General features: G+C 45.2%; 1 protein-coding gene and 1 long non-coding RNA gene across 20 annotated transcripts in view; one reads left to right on the top strand and one right to left on the bottom strand.

The window, feature by feature from the left end:
• The window catches only part of TENM4 (teneurin transmembrane protein 4), a 3,006,191-nt gene that overhangs the window by 370,405 nt on the left and 2,615,583 nt on the right, over positions 1-20,203 (bottom strand). The gene's annotated exons all lie outside the window — the stretch shown is intronic.
• On the top strand, positions 1,198-12,642 carry LOC129136324 (uncharacterized). The gene is made up of 3 exons (XR_008537881.2): positions 1,198-2,033; positions 2,428-2,631; positions 4,659-12,642. It is a non-coding gene; the product is annotated as an uncharacterized LOC129136324 (long non-coding RNA).

The raw sequence follows: 20,203 nt of genomic DNA on the forward strand, positions 1-20,203 counted from the left end.
TCATTGCTCTAGCCCAGGGAAAGGGAGGTTTAGGGCCTTGAAAGGATCTAGGGAAAGGTAATAGGCAGAACCCCACCCAGTTCAATGGGAGGCAATCAGAATCTGCCCTGGATTAAAAGCAAGATTCCTGTCTACTTTTCATTCAGAAATCAGGCATGTAATCAGAGGAAGAGACTAGGAAGCTGAGAGGAACTTGGGGCCAGAGCTGGTGCTGACAGAGCTTTTCATGTACCAGGTACTGTGCTAAGCCACTTACATGGATTATTTGATTCCTCACACTGATGGGAGGATGTAGCTTCTGATATTATCCTCATATATATAAAGGGAAATTGAGCCTCGAAGAAGTGAAGGGACCAGCTCAGGTTTACCTGGTGGGTAAGGGGAGCCCAGGTTGGGTTCCCAAGTCCTCACTTGAAATCAGGAAGTCTCAGAAGCCCTCTCTCACTGCCTTGGCTGGGATGCTAGGTTGGGAGCCACCCTAGCTTGATTCTATGGGAAGGCTGTGCTGCTATCAAAAAGCTAGAGTCATTTCGGCTGGACATACCACCAATGAAACTCGGCAGCAGGCAGGGAGGAGAGACAGCTCCCCACTGGATATCTGGCAGCCTGTCCTTCTCAGGGTGTCAGTCCTCTCCAATTTTAGAAATTTCCTCGAGCTGCATGCCAAGCAGAGTGAAGCCGTGTGCTGCTCAGGCAGGACTCTTGGTGGATGATTTATGGGCCCCGTATCCTTCCACAATCCCCAGGAAGGAGTGATCCTTCTTACTTACTGCCCAGCCCAGCCGACTCCTGTCAAACAGCCTCGGCAGACCTCCTTAAACGACAGTAATTCTCCTACCAGGAGGAAGCCGGGGTGACAGATTTCTGACCAAGATCCAGCACCCCTGAGAAGCCTCTCAGCAGGCCCCCGCCAAGGCCCTGCTGGATATAGATGGGGCGTAGGATGGAAAGCACCAGAGAGACCCAGGAGACAGAGGCGAAAAGAGGAGCGAGACAGAGAGAAAGTGGGGGGAAGGCAGAGAAGGACAGAGAAAGGAGACACGAAGGTGGATAAAGGGACATATATGTGGGTGATCGATTATTTGATGAAAGCCTGTCCCTCCCACTGCATTGTAGGGACCACGTCTTGTTTTGCTTACTCTGGTATCCGCAGCACCCAGCACAGTGCCTGACATGGAGGAGGTGCTCATAAGTACTTAGCAAATGATGTCACAGATAAAGAGATGTAAGAATACAGACAGCACAAATCCTGGCACATTAGAGGAGCTCAGCAAAGGCTTGCTGACTGACAAAATGCCTACATACAGATAATGTATTTGGGGCAGGGGAGATACCCAATTTTCAGGACAGGAGCCCAAGTAGATTCAATAGGGCAAAGAAGTAATGAGAGATGAAGGCTCATAGGCAACAGCTGCACCCAGCAGAGGGTCCAGGCTAGGGTCTGAACCTGGGAATTTAAAGCCAGGGTGGGGAGTCAGCAGGGAAAGGAGCTTTCTCATAGGCACCAGGAAGCCAGAAGCACACCTTCAATCTCAGGATCAGAGAAGGAGAAGGGCAATCAGTGGTAGGGTAGAGAGCTCACCGCTGCTGTCTCAGAATCCAGCACCGATCCAGGCATGCAACAGGCATGCAGCAGAAGTTTGCTTAATTAGTGAATGAGTACAGAATTGTGGGATGAGAAGGTCAAGGTGAGGGGTTTAGGACTGTACCTGTGGAAGGACAGTGTGACTTGTGAGGTGGGCACAGAGGCTTAAAGGGGCATGCTGGGTTGGACATGCCCTCCCTTAAGACTTGGTGCCTCTGGGCAAACGTGAGTGAATGTTGCTTCTACTTTCATGCTAGGGCATTGGTTCTTAACAGGAGCAATTTTGCTATCCAGGGGGGCACACAGCAATGTTTGGAGACATTTTGGACTGCCACAATTTGGGGAAAGGGTTATTGGCATCTAATGGGGCAGAGCCAGGGATGCCACTAAACATCCTACAATGCAGCACAAGACAGACTCCACAACAAAGGGTTGTCTGGCTCCAAATGTGAGTGTTGAAAAGCCCTTTTCTATAGCCTATGGGAGTACCACTGCTCCCTTGATCCTGAATCTCAGGCCTCACTTAGATGTATTTTAGTGACCATAATTAAGATTACTACCATCAGTAAAGATTTATTGAGTACTGACACATATAAGCAGATAACTACCATCTTGTACTTTTGTTCCTTAAAACTGATGACAGTGGTTTGGGATTCAGAGAAGGCCAATGGGAACACAATCCATTGTACAGTCCAGCTGGAGATGTGAGATCACAGCAGTATCACCCTGAGGCGGGGGGCACCAGGCCAGGGACTTCCCTTTAGCCTTCTGGAATTTGTAACCCTGGATGTAGACCTGGAAGGGTCCATAGGAGCCTCTTGTCCCCCTGCTTTATCTTACAGGTGAAGCAGCTGAAGTCTGAGAAGAAAATGGCTGTCCAGGGTCACACGGCAAGTATAGGCCTGGAAGCACAGATCTCCGGACTGCCAGCCTAGTGCTTTTTCTATGAGAAAGAGCCTCTGGTGATATAAGTTTCTAAAAGGCGCCTCCTGCAGTGAGAAGTGTGTGATAGGCATGAATGACGTGAAAGCCTTTCAAATGTCCAGGTAATCAGGCGCCATTCCCCTTAGACTGACCACTGCTTAGGGAGCCAGAGCCTACTAGAAGGTTCTGGTGGGAGTCTGTGGCTCATTCACCTTCAACAGAAAGAAAATTGCTTGAAGATACTGTATTTAAGCATTCATGGGGGATCCCCCTAAGATCCAAAGAACAACATGACTTTAAAAGAGTTAGAATACTTCTCCCCTAATGTCCCAAGGAAAGGTGATACTAATAAATGAAAAGATGAGCACCACAAATAGGGACTGATATTTTTTTCCCCATTCCTCAGGCCCCTGAGAATTATTTTCACGACAAAAAGTTGTTATTCACTTGTCCAGGGAGAACATGCTGGTGACTGGCTTATTTGGAGTGGAAATTAAAGACCACAGGCTCAGCCAGAGAAGTGGGGTCATCTAACAAGTCACAGAGCAGTAAAATTCCCTCTGCTCCTCAACCTCCCTCCACCTGGAGACTGTTCCTGCAGCATCTACCCTCTAAGGCATTTTTATCCCCACTCCTCAGGGAAGAACTAAATCTGTACCACTTGATGACCTACTAGATATCTGTGCAAAGACCCCAATATGTAATGAATTTGTTTATTGGGCCACCCTTCTTCTCCTCTAGACTGCGAGATCCATCCCTAGTGCTTGGCACAGGGACAGCCATACGGCAGGTGCCCAATAAGTATTTGTTGATTTGTCAAAACCAGGTTCCTGGAGGTCAAGTTCCTAGGGGAAAATGTGCATACCAGAGGAGAAATGGGGTATGTGTGCTGGGAAGGAAGAATTAAGTTCTGTTTTCCTGTCCTGCTTGTACCCAAGAAGGAAGGATACTAATACTTCCTGATCTCCTACTCTGCACAAGGCACTTAAACTCACAGGGTTAGTCCTCCCAACAATGCTGTGAACAAAGTATTATGGTCCCTGGTTCACTGATAATGAAATGGCTACTAGAGAGCTGGGATTACATGGTGCCAAAGCACAAGTTTTCCTGGTCCATCCACCAAGCTGTGTCTTGCACCATAAACAGTCTGTTTCCAGTGCGGCAATAAAACCTGATGATGCCTACTTGGACAGGTGGGAATTTGTCCCATAAGAGCTTCAGTCCATGGATGTTCTCATATTTAACATGGACACTAGTAAAAGTAGCTGGTTTTGCTATCAGAGCACTAGAAATCTATTTTCTAAGCAAATATAAATAAATAAATAGACTTGATTTGATTTGTGAACTTAAAATTTATGAAGTGATTTATTTGGAAGGTCCTAAAAAGATACAAATAAACTACATTTTGCTAAGCACTTAATGAACTGACTTTCGTGTTTAAATTCCCTGAAATCAGCTCTATTTCAAAAAATCTAGGGCTTACCACAATCATTAACCATAGGAGGCATTTAGCGTAATGGAAACAATCCAGGATGGAGCGTGAAAAGAGCAGGGTTGGGTCACCATGCTGCCTTTTAGGAGCTGATTCTCAGTTTCCTTATCTGTAAAATGGGAGTAATAACATGCAGCTCACTCAGGTCTATTTTGAGGACATGGAGGTGAAAGCATTTTTGCAAACTGCAGAGCGACATACAAGCATTTTTACAGTTGTAGAAATTTCAGCATTTTATGCCCACTTATGAAGGCTCAATTTCAAAGAAGCTTTCATCGTGTACATGGAAAAAGTTAAAAACTACCACCCTGAAGTGTGTACAGTGGTTGGACCACTTCTGCATGTCAGTTTCTGAGTTCACTGTCTTTCCTTTCCCACTGCATGCTGGGGCTGAGAGGGCCTTGTAATTTGTAGCATCCTTAACTAGCGTAACCACAAATGCTATTCTGCTGCCTTATGAAGGCGCAATCCTTATTAACCTCCAGCACTCAGAGGCACACGCTGGAGATCCTGCTCTTGTTGTGAGGATAATTACAGACATTTTTAGCTTTCTAGGAATTTTTTTTTAAAGAACAAAATGTTCTGAAGAAATCTGAAACCACCATGTAGAAAATATTGTGGAAGTTTAATTAAAAAAAAATTTTTTTTTTACATTAGGTATCTATGGGGCCTAAAAAGCATCTCAAAACTGTCTTTTGGAACACTATCTGTAAGATGCTAACGGGTGCTCCATAGAAAGCTGTCTGTGGTCAGATGGGCCTGGAAAATGCCTGGATAACAAGGTGAGCACATGGCTGTGGGACTGGCATACGTGGACCATGATGATATGCACGGACCTCTAAGAGCAGACATGGTGAGCGAAGGGTCTCAAACTTACCTGGAAACCTTTATTCCTCAGGACATCTGGGGAACTAGTTTTCATAGAACTTTCAGAACCTCTGCTCAAAACTGGTTTTCACACTGTGCTCAACAGGATCCCAGAGGCTACTGGAGGGGGTCTGAGGAGCTACAGAGGGCTCGGGCTAAGGTCCCCTTGTCCCTTGCAGAGCACATCCCCTAAAAACTTGAAAAAGTACTGCTCTAGAACATGCAAGGACATGAGGCCTTTGAGTTGGCCTAAACCTTATTGTTAATCTTCAGACCATAATATTGCCTCTGCTGTTCTGAGCCAAGCAGTGCAGAGGACAGTCACAAGATGAGGTCTGAATCCAGGTTCACTCCTCCCTTAACCTTGGGCAAGTTCCTTGACCTCCCCAGCCTCTGCTGCTCGGCTGTGCAATGGCCATGGTGCTCATCTTGCAGAATCCACAGGGGACACGGCTGGCACTCAGCAGAGGCTCAAGAAATAACACCCCCTGTATCCCAAACATTACCTTGTTGCTTTTATTTTTTATTTTATTTTAAAATTCTCAGCTCACCATCAGTGAAGCCATTTGCACCCTACAGCTCTGTGTCACTCTGCTGTGCCTGTGGTAACTTACGTCTCTTCATCCTGCCTTTGTCATTCCTCCTTAAAACAGTTTTGGTCTATTTTTCTCATCACACAAGGGATATACATTCCTTGTAGAAGATTTAAAAAAATTCAGACAAGAAAAAAAAAAAGAAGGAAAACAAAGCAAGACAAAATCGCCCATAATTCCACCACTTGGAGCTATCTTGTTAACACAAAAACATATTCCTTTTCAATTTAAGCTCATCTCAGAAATGCCTGTGAAGCTTCCTGGGTTTATTCTATGCTGTGTTGTTAAACTTATATTTACCCAAATCTCCCATTCTTCTTCTTTACTTTTATCTTTCCTACTTTTTGTTTCAAAAATAATTCTAGCATATTCACATTTGAATTCCAACAATACAGAACAAGCTGAACACAAATATAAATCCTCCTTCCCTCCTTCCACCTCACCCCTCCCACTCATCTCCCAAGGAAACCACTGTTAAATGTTGTATTTACAGACATTTTCCTATTTATTTTCATATTATAGTCAGTCTTGATGCTTAAAAACATAAAAGATGATCTTAGATCTACTGTTTTATTTCCCAAGCCTCTTGAATCATCTTTTTAGTGTGTCTGGCCTTAAAACTAAACCTAGTATTTTCCCTGAGATAACTTTCTTCAAAGTCTAGGGCATCGCTGCTCGACTTCAGGGTGTATGAGGTGCTTGGAGAACTTGTTAAAAAGCAGAATCTGAGTCAGTGGGGTCTGGAGTGGGGCTGAGATTCTGCATTTCTCATCAGCTTATGCTGTAGGTTCCCTGGAGCACTTTGAGGAGCAAGGCTCCAGGACACTCATCCACCCAAGGCAGGCATCCTTCTCCTTTGCTTATATAAACTCCACGATGAGTGTTGTTCCTGTGTATCTCAGGCACCTGCATCACCAGCTATCTTTGATTGGCCAGACTTAAGCCCAATGCACAAGTCTCCCTCAAGATTTGGGATAGCTGGTGGTATGGGGATCCCTGAAGTTCTGGATTCCCAAATAAAAGGGAACTCGGTGTTCAGGCATCTTCTGCATGGGGCAAACATCCAGAGGAGCAGCAGACATCATGACCAGTGTACCACACTCCTGAGAGTGTGGCATGGTACTGGACCAAAAGACAGCCAAGGGAGCAGTAGTGAGGGGCTTTAGCCCTAAGTGGGGAAAAAAGCCCAAAGAAGCACAGCAAGATGCAGACACCCAAGTTTAGCCAAAGTGGTCAAGTACTTGTTGGCAACTGAGTTGAAGTTGTAGGTGGAGCCTGAGAAGTGGAGATGGGTGAGTCAGAGAAAGAATATACACTCGGCCAGGCGCAGTGGCTCACGCCTGTAGTCCCAGCACTTTGGGAGGCCAAGGCAGGAGGATCACAAGGTCAGGAGATCAAGACCATCCTGGCTAACGTGGTGAAACCCCGTCTCTACTAAAAATACAAAAAATTAGCTGGGCATGGTGGCAGTCACCTGTATTCCCAGCTACTCAGGAGGCTGAGGCAGGAGAATGGCGTGAACCTGGAAGGCAGAGCTTGCAGTGAGCGGAGATTGCATTGTGCCACTGCACTCCAGCCTGGGCAACAGAACAAGACTCCATCTCAAAAAAAAAAAAAAGAAAAAAAAGAAAATACACTCAAGATGTATTCTGACAAAGGACATCTGGGGTGAGGATGAGTGCAGGTAGGAAAGGGGCGATTGTATTACAACATCGTCCAGGACAGGAGGGACAGCGTGGAGTGGTGCTATGCACATGGGCCAGCTGCCTGCTCCTCTAACCTCAAATGTGGTCCCTTTAGGAGGCTCTCTTGCTGTCAGCTGCTGCACCTATGAGGCAGCCCTCAACTACATGGCAAGTTTCATCCAGCACAGTTCTTAAACCACAGCCCTTTGGCACTTCATAGTGACCCTGGCCTTGGGTTGAGGTGCTGGGGGCAGAGCCTTAGGAGTTAATCCGATGGCCAGATTTCTTATGCATCTGGAGGGTCTAATGAGAATCTCCTTCTACTGCTATATTCCGAGAATGAAAGAGCCGGGATTTCTGATTGGTTAGTGATCAAATAATGAGAGCCTAGAAAACAAATTCCTTACAATTTTCACAGTTAAGCACATCATATTTCATTTGGCTTCATTTTTTTAAGCTGTTGGTTACTAGAGCTTAAGTCCATACACTTTGGGAGAAATCCTTCCCTAATCAACCACCATGTCTCAAATTTTCTTTGCTGATGTGTAAGAGACTTTTCTCCATGATTTGTCTATTAATACCTTTTCTCCCAAATAACTGAAACCTGACCAAGAAAGCCAGTGGACACTTATTTGCACAGTTTTCATTCAAATCCATCAGGATATCCATAGCAAAGAATGTAACGGGCAAGGGAACTAAATATATGTATTTCTAATAAACTTTCATGAATTTGACCTGCATGAGAATAATCATAAAGACTCCTTCCCTAATCAAATCAGAATCAAGTACTAGAAAATGATTCCTATTGTGGAACAGAGAGAAGGGCTTGCACTCAGAACCAATGCTTGACAGTCAGCGTCTGCTCTAAGATGCCTTCTTTTTATGACACATCTCCAGGGAAAGCATAATAGGGACATTTGGCCAGACCATCCTACCCAGAGGTCCTGCAAAGTCAAAGCTGGACAAAGGAAGCCGGAGACAACCATAGCCTGAGACATCTGTTTTGTTCATCATTGGATTCCCAATATCCAGCATAGGGCCTGCCTAGAGTAGGTACTGTACACATTTCCCTTGCCTGGGTGAATGAATGGATACATGGATGAGAGAACAATCACCTCTAAATCAATATCTCCAGGACCTCTTATTCAGCTCCAGGTGTCTGGTAATCATGTCTACTTAGATGCCTCCCAGGTGCTTCAAACTCATCACATCTGAAATTGTAACTCATCAAGTGCCACCTGCTGTCCCTGCAAACTCCTCCTTTGGGACTCTGGAATTTCAATGCCATCTTTAACTGTCTGTACTTCTCCTTCTTACCTTCTTCATCTACCAAACTCCCAGTACAAATGTTACCTTTTCCCCAATGCCTTCCTTGGCCACATCTTGCCTGCCCCTCTTCACTGGCCTTCTTTCTTATTTAAAAATAGATTTGAGTTTGAGGTGATGACTTTGACTTTTTGTGAACAGGGAAGGGAGGCTGAGCAACACACAGGCAGTTGAGCTCTCTCTGAAGGGCAGAAACTCCTTTTTTTTCTCTTCCATTTCATCTCTCTCTGTTGCTTTTCTAGCTGCAATAGGACAGAACCCTATTTGGGGGAAACAGAGAAAGCCAAGACCTCTGGGCACTAACTGCAGAAGTTCAAATCCTGGCTTAGGAAAAAACCATCTTAAAACTATGCAAGAGTTTAACTTGGCAGGTAGGTTGCAAGAAGCCTAGCCTCATAGAAGAGAAAGAGCCAGGGAAGGGAAAAAGCTTTCATACTGATGGTTCTGCTTTCAGGTGTCACAATGGAAAAGTAAAGTTTGAAACTTCTGATGAAGTCCACTGACTGCCCAAAGACCACCAGGATTACATCTAGAGTGATAAATAAATGTATTTAGCATGCTGAAGCAAGGGAGAATGTACCCCAGGGGGGCCTCAGGCACTTGGTGGCGGTAGGGTCTTGTGTTGGAGCATTCTAAAGAGAATGCGGAAAGTTCTCTTGGAACTTGGGGCCCCATTCTTCCGGCTTAAATAGCTGTTACCTGCTTTTTAAGCCCTGTCCCCTTTGCCCAATTTTCTAGCTAGGTGAAGAAACAACCCTTAAGCCCTATCCAGAGCAAAAATGATTTTGTGATTTGCAGCATCTGTGCCTGGTGCTCTGCTGAGTCATGCCCACTTGCCTCACAGCCTCAAAGGGTTTTTGGTGTTGTGGTGATGGCAAAGTGAATGCCACCGACAGAGGACAAATCCCAGCCCCACACTTGCTGTACATCAGCACAGCTGTCAGCCTGGCTCACATTTCAGAATCTTTCAGGAAGCTGTGAGACGCAGAAAGAAGCCAGTTTTAGGCTCTGTGGGCAAGAAGATACCTTTTGACTTATAAACTGCAGATCCTCAGATGTGGATGTTGTCATAGGAGTGAGTGTGTTGGTCCTGCACATGGTCCCCAGTAGAACTCCTCTACAGAAAAGAACCCTTTTATCAGCAGATGGGCAGGAACCCCTCAGAGGGAGAGGTAGACACTCAAGCTTTCACTTAAGACATCTATAATAAGGGGAGGGAGAGCATTAGGACAAATATCTAATACACGTGGGGCTTAAAACCTAGATGACGGGTTGAAAGGTGCAGCAAATCACCATGGCACGTGTATACCTATGTAACAAACCTGCATGTTCAGCACATGTATCTCAGAACTTAAAGTAAAATAAAATAAAACAACAAACAAACAAAATACCTCCTATAAACTGTGAAACAATGAAATGAGATGGAAATGTATCTAAAGCATTCAACACAGTGTCAGACATGTACTCAGTGCTTGCTAATGCTAGCTTATATTATTCTGATGATCATATTAGCAAATGAAAATTCACCTATTCACTGAATCTTTTGGGGACCACTACTATATTCTTGGCTAAATAAAAGAGGCAAAATGATTAAAAAAAAAAAGACTTCTATAAAAAGCCACCAGCCAGCTAGAGCAACCAGAACAGAACCTCTTCGTGTCTCTATTCTCTTTTTTCTCCCTCCTAACCCTGGAAGTCTTTCCTGAGGACTGAGTGCAGACCCGGTGCAAGGATGTTGGGAAGTAACTTTGTCTCTGAGCTTCAGTTTCTTTTTTTGTAACATGGGAGTCATAACATTGACCTAAAAGAGTTGTGTGCAATTGAAGAGACAAAGAATGTAAAACATAGTCTGTGAACCTACAAAAGGTGCTCGCTCAGCTCAGTTTCAACCACTATTCCCCTCTCCTTCTTCCTCACTGACTGCCTTTGTCCAGCCTCCAGGAGCAGCCAGCCTCCAGGAGCAGCCAGCCTCCGGCCTCCTGCCTCCTTTCTGTGCCAGCCCAGCAACCTGAGTCACACTCTGGATTCAGTCCCAGTCTGCTTGGCTGAAGTCTGGTGTTTGCTGCACTTACTATTCCAGGCACCCTGTGATTTACTTTTCTAGTGAGTTAATTGCAAAATCCATATGGAGTGGAGAGAAAACATCAACCCAAGCTTGCCATGAAAAGCAGGGGAACAGAGGAAGTTTTCCATCTTGGCCAGCACAGCCTGGAGAGAAGGCAAAGAGGGAGGATGATGCTGCTGCCCCACTTGCCAAGCTCAAGGCAAGTCACATGGTGTTCAGGCCTCTTTACTCCCCCTTTGTTTATTCTCTCATCTAATTAGACAAAAATTTAAGTTTTAGAAACCCACTGTGGGTATAAACTATAGGTGATCAAATCTCAATGTGCATAAGAAGCACCTGGGAAGTTTATTTAAAATGCAGATTCCCAAGCTTCTCCTTCCAGAGTTTCATCCAAGAAGTCTAGGCACAACCCCAGAACTTGCATCCTGCTTGTGCCCAATGCAGGTAATCCACAGACCAAGGGTTAAGAAATGAAAATACAAAGGGAAGGGCAGTGCAGTAACTCGGGAGTTAGAAGAATTTAAGATTGGTTCTTGGACAAGTCATTTGCCATTCTCCTCTTTTTTTTTTTTTGAGACAGAGTCTCACTCTGTCACCTTGGCTGGCGTGCAGTGGCACAATCTTAGCTCAATGCAACCTCCGCCTCTCGGGTTCAAGTGATTCTCCTGCCTCAGCCTCCCGAGTAGCTGGGACTACAGGCATCTGCCACTGCACCTGGCTAATTTTTGTATTTTTAGTAGAGATGGGGTTTCACTATGTTGGCCAGGCTGGTCTCGAACTCCTGACCTCAGATGATCCGCCAGCCTCAGCCTTCCAAAGTGCTGGGATTACAGGCATGAGCCATCATGCCCGGCCTCATTTGTCTCTTGAAGCCCCAGATTTCTTATCTCTATAGCAGGAATGAGAATACCTACCTCACAGGACCATTGAGAGAATAACAGATATTGAAATCCCTTAACACAACTCTTGGCACATTGGAGGCATTAAAAAAAAAAAATCGAAGAAACAATTTACTTTTCTTTCCTGGAGAAGATTCTTTTCAAAACTGGCCCAAGGCATCTTTGCTCATGAATGTGAATACATTTTTGTATCTGTTTACAATTTACAACATCCAAAGAGTGGCCTTTGGGGAAGCAGGCTCTTGTTTTGAAATCACTTTGAAGATGAAAAGGTGTCAAATCCTCCAGTCTTGGTTGGTGGAAGTTAAAACAAATATTTAATTTGGTGAGTTATAATTTATTAAAGCCTTTTGGAAAATGAAAGTACTATTTATGTTGTCACAAGGGACCCAACAGTTTTGAATAGTTTGTAGTTAATTCACTCATTTTGTTTAAGAAACATTTACTGAACACCTGGGTGCCAGCCCTCGCAGGGCTCAGGGTCTGAACAATGATAGTAACTTGGTTCTGACCACAACGGGGGCTATAGAAGCCCAGGGAGCAGTGACTTCCCTTAGCCGGAGGGTCTGGGCCTTAGGAAGGTGATCAGCAGGAAATGACTCCATTTTGAAAGCACCCAGATTTATACACAATAGACCTGGTACCAATAGATGGGTAACTTAAAATCCCTGGAGGAAAAAACTACTTTCCCCAGAGGTTACCCCTACACCTTTAATTTCTTAGACACTTGGGAAGGGTAGGCTGACTCTCTTCTAAGCTTTCAGGCCCTAATATCCAAGTGCTTTAAGACACCTGGATTTAGAGGTTCCACAGGTATACAGACTCAACAATGTCTAGCACTCAGCTTATTACTTCTCTCTACAATCATGCTCCAGCATTTCCTTGCTGCATCCACACAGTTACCCTGCTATGGTCTGAATGTTTGTGTCCCCCACAAATTCATATGCAAATACCTAAACCCCAAATGTGATGGTATTAAGGAGGTGGGGCCTTTGGGAGATGATTAGGCCAAGAGGGCTCTTCCCTTATGAATGGGATTAGTGACCTTATAAAAGAGGCTTAAGGGAGCTTGTTTGCTCCTTCTACCACGGGAGGACACAGAAGGCACCATCTGTGAAGCAGAGTGCAAGCCCTCACCAGAAACTGAATCTGTTGGTGCCTTGATCTTGGACTTCCCAGCCTCCAGAACTGTGAGCAATAAATTTCTGTGGCTTGTAATTTACCCAGTCTAGGATATTTTGTTATAGCAGCCTGAAGGGATTAAGACATGCCCCAGTCAAAATTCAGGCCACAAACCTGTCCATTTCCTTTCCCCCAACCCACATCTATTTAGTTACCAAATTTTAATCACTTCTTTCTGCTAAGTACCTCTTGAATCTGTCTGCATGATTACTATTCAGATTCCGGGGGCCACAATCTGTCTCTATCTCTCCTCTGTCAGGTAGAACCAGGGTGATCTTCCTAAAATATATAGGATCATATCCTTTCCTAGAAAGCTTTTTAGTAGCTTTCCCTACCTACAGAATAAGGTTCCAACACCTACATGTGGTGCCCAAGCACGTCTTGCCACAAAAGCCACCTGCGCTGAGCTCCCTCAGTCATACAGTACATGCACGTATGAGCATGCCATGACATTTCCTGGCTAGACTGCCAGAAATCCCACCCCACTATGGGATATTCCAGTAAATGGCTCCCTCCTCTCAGAGCTAACAGCACAATTCCTCTTCCCCCTCTCCAACACATTTTTGGATTCCCTCAGCTGTTAGTTAAGTCTGTTCACTTGTCTCTTCCGCTAGATGGAAACACCTCAGAGGATAATGTTCTATTGTGTTCATACCTCAGATCTTTTTATTCTATGTTGTGTAGAGACTTTGGGTACTCATTGTGTCTGGTTCTCTTCTGCTTCTGGCGCATGGAAGGTGCATGTTTCCCTGCTCCTTTGTAGTTAAGTGGGGCCATATGAGTAATTCAGGCCTATGGGCTGTGAGAAGCAGCCAAAAAGGCTATTTGCTCCAGAGTGGGTAGCTCCACAAGATGGTGGAGCTTCTGTCACCCTGGGTCCATGAGAGACTGTGTGGAACAAAGTCTCCCCCCAGCCCCAAAGCATGTTGGGTACATAACATGAGAAATAAACTCTGTTAAGCCACTCATATATTAGGGTTGTTTGTCACTGCACCATAAATTAACCCTTTGTTGTTAATTTAGCTGTTAACCTATGCTGACTAATACAGAAACCTTATTTTTGTCTATAATCACTAAAACAGGACATGGAAATATCAGGTTCTCTATAAACATCTGATGAATGAATGAATGGCTGAATGAACAAATAAGCCTAGAAAAATGAACATGAGATCTGGAGTCAAAAGAAAATAGCTTATAATAACCACCCCCATCTCTTGCCCCACAGTGCTATTCTTATCTCCATTTGGCCTCAGAGGCAGGATTTAACCTGTTGATTCTGCTCTCTGAAGTATCTCTGTACTGATGCCAACCCAAACTGCATGCAGACCATGGCTTATGGCTCACTGTCTAGAGGAGGGGAACTGGTGACATATTTTGCCGGTTTTGCACCAAGCCATAATCCCACTGACTTTGAACTTCATGCTTCCAGGGTTACATCTGGACTCGGCCCCAAGGATGGGGATTCCTGAGCTCCCTGAACCAAAGGCTGCTAATTCTAACAGCTCTCCCAACCCCATCAGATTAAAGAATGGCCTCATTAGACCAAATATATGTTTACATGTGGGGAAAATATTCAATAATTATCCTTAAATCTTTCAACACGTTTCAGTTAAACACAAAAGCAGGGCTGTGAATTTTGGATGAATTCTACATATTTTCAAAAACAAACACAAACATAAAGAATGTCATTCCAAAGTCATAGGTTCGTGAAATTACTGCTTGGCAAGAAGGTCAGGGCACTAATAAAAACGTCTAGCAGGCCGAATCTAGCTAATCAGGTCAGAGGGATCCCTGTGCAGCAGTGCTGAGAAGGGAATAGGGTGGGGTGCCTAGGAGGCAGCAGGACTGGGTAGGGAAGATGGTAGAGCCTTCAGCCAAAGGACGCAGAGGGACTGTCCTTGGCCAAGGTCTGTTTTGCTAATATGTCAGTAATACATGGTTTCTGTAACCTCTAGCTGTGCTATGCTTATAACTTAAGCTTGTGAGTGCTGGGCCTGAAACTATTATGGAGGAAACACATCGTACTAAACGCAGGGTGGGTTCATATCCTGTCACATTCCTTAAGAGCTGTGTGGCTTTGGATAAGTCTCCTGTTTTTGTGATTTTTAGTTTTCCCATGTATAAAGTAGGGGTGAATATAACAACATCTCAGTGATTTGAGGATTACACAGACTACTTGGGTTAAAACGGAAAACACATTTCAGCAGCATATTAGTCTGCATCCCCTAACCCCAAACACATTTGTATCCCCGGGGCCTGATCCTACGGATGCACTCAATAAATGAATGCTGAAGTGAATAAAGCGAATAAGGTGCCCTGGGTTGTTTTTTTAAAGTATGTTTATTATAGAAAGTATACATAAAACTCATCATTTTAACCATTTAAAAGCATGTAATTCAGTGGCATTTAGTATACATCTAATGTTGTGCAACCCTCGTGACTACCTGGTTCTAGAACATTTTTGTCACTCCCCAGAGAAACCCCCATACCCATTAAGCAGTTATTCTCTTTCCACATCCCCAAGTCTATGATGATTTTAGCTAAAATCAATACTTCAAAACATGGCTGGAGGATATTGCGTTGGTGAGAAAGTTGGCAGGAGCTGGTCAGGCAAGAATTGATTTCCTGAGTGTCCACTGCGTGCTCCTCTCTGTGGGAGGCACAGGTAGACGCACGGTCACAGCTCCACTGGGCATGTGCAACACTATGAAGGAGGTTGTGTTCCGGGAATGTGAAGAAGCACAGTGGAGTTGGAAGCTGAATTAAGGGAGAGTGGTGAGAGATGGGGTCAGTGGGGTCAGAAGGGGTTGGATCAGGAAGGGGCTTGGTGCAGTAAGATTGGGATGTAAGTCCATGAGTCGATGACTGGAGGCTCAGCCCTTTCCTCTCCTACCTAGTGTGGTTTGAGGATGCTTTTAGGAGGAGAGAGACAAAGAGACATGCACCCCACCCCCTTACTGACAGGTCTGCAGTGGAGGGCCCTGGCCTGGCTGCTACTGGAGCTCAGGCTGCAGAGGAGCCCGGCTTGGAGGCAGGCAGCCACGGACAGTTAATGAGTGATTTACTGGTGCTGCTGCAGAAGCAGCTTCTCTGGGACCTGTTCCTAATTAACAACCACTAACTGGATGACGCCTTTTTTTTTTTTTTTAAATTAGAAAAAGCCCCCAAAGCCCTTCTTCCTTATCTTAGTGGGAAGAAAGACTTCACCTTTGCCTGCTGGTTAATTCTAAAATACAACAGGTATTTGGCAGAAATCCCCACCCACTGCTTCACTCCTGTGCAGACACGCAAAACACACCCTCATGTGGAGTCAAACCCACACATTCTTGCTCACGTGTTCCCCAGTCACACATTTGTTCCTGCGCTAATGTAATTGCACTGACATTGTCACACACTCCCACTCATATGGTGTCAAGAGCATCTGCACTTTGCACTTGCAGTCACTCTTACACGTGCATTCCCACACAGCCACATCTCCTGCTGTTCTAGGCAAGGCCACAGGGACACACATGGTCTCAGGCAGGAATCTTCCCTGTGGCATCATGCCTCCGGTGAAGGGGCTGACTCACTTAGAAGGGGCTTAAGATTGTGTGTCCTGGCCCAGCCTGGTCAGCTGTGAGATGCTGTGAGCCAGGGAGATGGGGAGGGAGTTGCAGCCAGGCCTCAGGGGCCCAGCATGGAGAGTGGCAACTGCTCCATCGTTCAGAACAAAACGGTTTCTTCTGTTACAGTTCATGGAGCACCAAAAAGCTGCAAATTTAAGACCCAGCCTTCTGAGGGGTGGGGAGTTAAAAGAGCCTGTCATAGTGCCTGGCAACTAATGGGGTGTGCCTGGCATCTGTTATGGGATGAACTCTCCCCCACCAAAAAAATGACAAGTTGAAGTGCTGACCCCTAGAACTTCCAAATGTGACCTTATTTGGAAATAGAGTTGTTGCAGATGTAATTAGTTAAGATGAGGTCGTAGCTGAGTAGGGTGGGAACCTACTCCAATATGACTGGTGTTCTTATAAGACAGCAGCCATGTGAAGACAGCACCATGCAGGGAGAATGAAACCGTGTCACAATCCAGGCAGAGACTGGAGTGATGCAGCTGCAAGCCAGGGAATACCAGAGATGGCGGCAACCCACTGGAGCTAGGAAGAGGCAGGGAAACATTCACCTACAGGGTTCAGAGAGAGCACGGCCCTATCTATACGACCCAGAACCACGAGACAATGAATTTCAGTTGTTTTGAGGCACTTGGTTTGTGGTACTTCGTGACAGCACCCTAGGAAATGAATACAACACCCAATAAATATGAGTTCTATTCTCCTGTTTCTTCTTTCTGGGCCTCCATCTAGCATTCAGAAACATGGGCTTGATGATTCATCAAGACACGATGAGAACCCATTCTAATCTATACATATTTATGGAATTTTATGTGCCAGGCCCTGATTACACAGAGATAGATAAACCATGGCTTTGCCAAGATTGACACAGATCTGTGAAAAGGTTTCACGGCATTACCTTGAAATAATACTTAATTAAAAGTAATGGCAAAACCCGCAATTACTTTGCGCCAACCTAATGTAAAGTGGACCACTGAAGAAAAATAATACCTCTGACCAAGAGACAGACTTAAAAAGGACTTTGAATTCCCCCTCCCTCCACAAAACAATGCTGGACCTCTGACAGGGATGACGAGGTCACCCATCAGATCTACTTAAAAGGTTTCACCCCAGCTTTTGAGCTCTAGATATTGAGTTTCATGAAGACACTGTTGTGGTGGAATACAAAGCTAATCAATAGTGGGCAGCTCGTTTTCATATTAATTAGCCAGCTGTGCAGGAATAAAAAATACATCAAGCTCACTCGTGCTCTCTGGGGATGCTCACTTTGCTGGTGCAATGACAGCAGCTCCCGGGAACCACCACACTCTGCCAGGGACTGGGCTTCTGTGGGCCGTGACAGTCTGTGGTCCTGGAAGTGCTCTGTCTGTGAACACACTTCGGATTTGTCTCAGAGCTCTTAGGCTCCTTGGACTAAGACCAGTCTCAGCTAACAGCTCGGCAGCACTTCTCCTTCAGTGCCCATGTGTCAAGGGGGCCTAGGGTAGTGGGAGGATGCAGGTTTGGAGTCAGGCGGGTATCTGTGTTTGAATTCAGCCTTATTAGGCAGGTGGCCTGACAGCTGGCACTTAATTTGTTTGAGCCCCTATTTCTGTAGCTGCAAAAAAAGAAAATACCAATATTATAGAGATTTTAAGAGGAGAATGAAATGAGATAGTGTATTTGAATAGGCTTATGTAATATCTGACCTGTAATAAGTACTAAATGATAATTATTAAATAAATAATTATTGAAGAGCACTTAATTAATATAATAACACCTATTAAGTTATTTTCATTATTATTTTTCCTAGACACAGATTTATCATGGCCACAGGTCACTGAAGGCTCTTGAAGCCCTGTCATACCTGGTACAATTTTTCTTTTCATTTGTCTTTTGATTTGGGATAAAAAAGGAAAAATTAGTCCCTGACAGCCAAGAGCTGGCCTGGCACTCACAGTGAGGTGATGGCATTCACCTGTTGAATATCAACAGTTTCACATACCAACCTCAGACAAGGCAACTCTGACTGTAATGGATCAAGACAAAAATAAGGTCACTCTACAGTCATGTCTGAACTCAGACAAAAAGCACAAGAACATTGTTCAAACCACACAATGACCAAACACTCCCTATCCTGCCTAACATGAGTGACTGCCACCTTTTTTCCAGTGACCACTTTAACTTCACATCATTCTTCCTGCCTTCTACATAAGATTTATGAAGATACCCCGGCAGAAAGTTGCCCATTCCCTGACAGTATGCAGTCTAGAGCAAAGCCCTGATCCTGGACCCCACCCCCAAATCATGTGACACAAGGGCCAATCCTGCACATCCTTTCTAACACCCTCTACCGAGACCCTAATGGCTCTGCATGGTGTGGTGCTTCTGTGCTGCAAAGAGTCTGTGATCGCGTCTTGGTTCAACCAACTGTATGTGAGTTTCTGGTAGTCTTTGGCCGGATTGTATTAACAGAGGTTTCAGTGTTACCCTGACCTAGCAGGAAGACTGATTCGGGGTAGCAACACATCTGGGCCTTTTCTGTACTCGGATACCAGGTAAAGCTTTCTCCCTAGCCTACTTTCTCTATCAAACGGGGATCCTGACTCCACAACCTTTAAGTTGCCTCTTTTGCCACTGGAACTCCTGAAAACCATGTTACAGGATGGGCAGGGGCCATTCTGGTGGGCATTCTTCTGTCTGTGGTCCCATCCCAGATCTCCCCTGGTCGGTGCTTAGAACTTCAGGGGACCTTAGGCATCATTTTATCCAGTTGCCCAAGCAGAGCTGGATTTCTTCTGCTGATTCTCTGGCTGATGGTTACCCAGAAGAGTCCCCGGCACTGATGTATGCCTACGTAGGTGTCTGTCTTCTGTATACCATGAGCCCCTGGGGTAGAGACCATGTCAGGTCCAGTTAGCCTTCCTGCAGCCAGGCAGCACTAGCACCTTGCCTGGCACAGATTGCTGAATGGGAGCAGCACACAGACAGTCACTGGGCAGCACAATTCCCTCCCCCAGTCCCCAGTTCATCAATACAACTATGGACCAAGTAGCACTGGCCCACTGTGAGAGTCGTTTGGACACGGCTTTTCCCCCTACTCAGGATGCATCATTTCATTTTTCTCTCCACTTTCATTATCAGCACTAGCAGTGCGCTTTAACAGAATTTCTCATAAAGTTTATAATCACTCTCTAAGAGTTATTGCATGAAGGATGATGACTAGAGAAAGAACTACAAGGCCGTCCTGAGAAGTATACACTAGGGGGATCTGCTAGGGCCACTCACTAATCAAACAGGAGGGCAGTCCAAGAGGCAGGGGGCAGAAAGGAGTTAACATAGCAGGCCGAAGCCTGCATCCTTAGAAAGCTCTGCTTGCAAAGCTGGCCTTGGGCTGGTGCCTGAGAACCTGGCTGGTAAACAGTTGCCTAGGTCCTAAATGGTAGGAGGGGCTATCTGTGCCTAGATTGTATTATGCCTAGATTGTACCAACAATGAGTGTATGTTAAACACCTTATTTCCTTCTGGGAGTTTGGAATTTGGTGCATGCTAGGCAGAGGGCACCTATGTGACTAGCACCTGATCAACACTTGGGGCCCTGAGTCTTGAGCTTCCATGGTAAACAGCACTTTGTAGGTGTCATCACGGCTCCTGGCTGTAGGAACAGAGCACTTCCCGCATGACTCTGCTGAGAGAAAAACTCTTCGAAGCTTTTGCCCGGCTTCCTCCGAACTTTGTCCCATGAAACTTTTCCCTTTGCTGATTTGCTTTTTTTTCCCTTTTGCTGTAACAAATATTGTGAGCCCCACTCTATGTTGTGTCCTGTAAATGCTTTTAGTGACTTATTGAACCTTGGGCACATCCGGACCCAGGCTCCAAGGCCAAAGGGCCACTGTCAGCATTTAAAGCCAGGGTATGGGCTCAGGTGCCCTGGACTGGGGAGATGATGTCATGACTTATGAAATGTCAGGTATTAAAGGGCATTATGAGCTATT

The sequence above is a fragment of the Pan troglodytes genome, chromosome 9, assembly GCF_028858775.2.
Source record: "Pan troglodytes isolate AG18354 chromosome 9, NHGRI_mPanTro3-v2.0_pri, whole genome shotgun sequence".
Lineage (NCBI taxonomy): Eukaryota > Metazoa > Chordata > Mammalia > Primates > Hominidae > Pan > Pan troglodytes.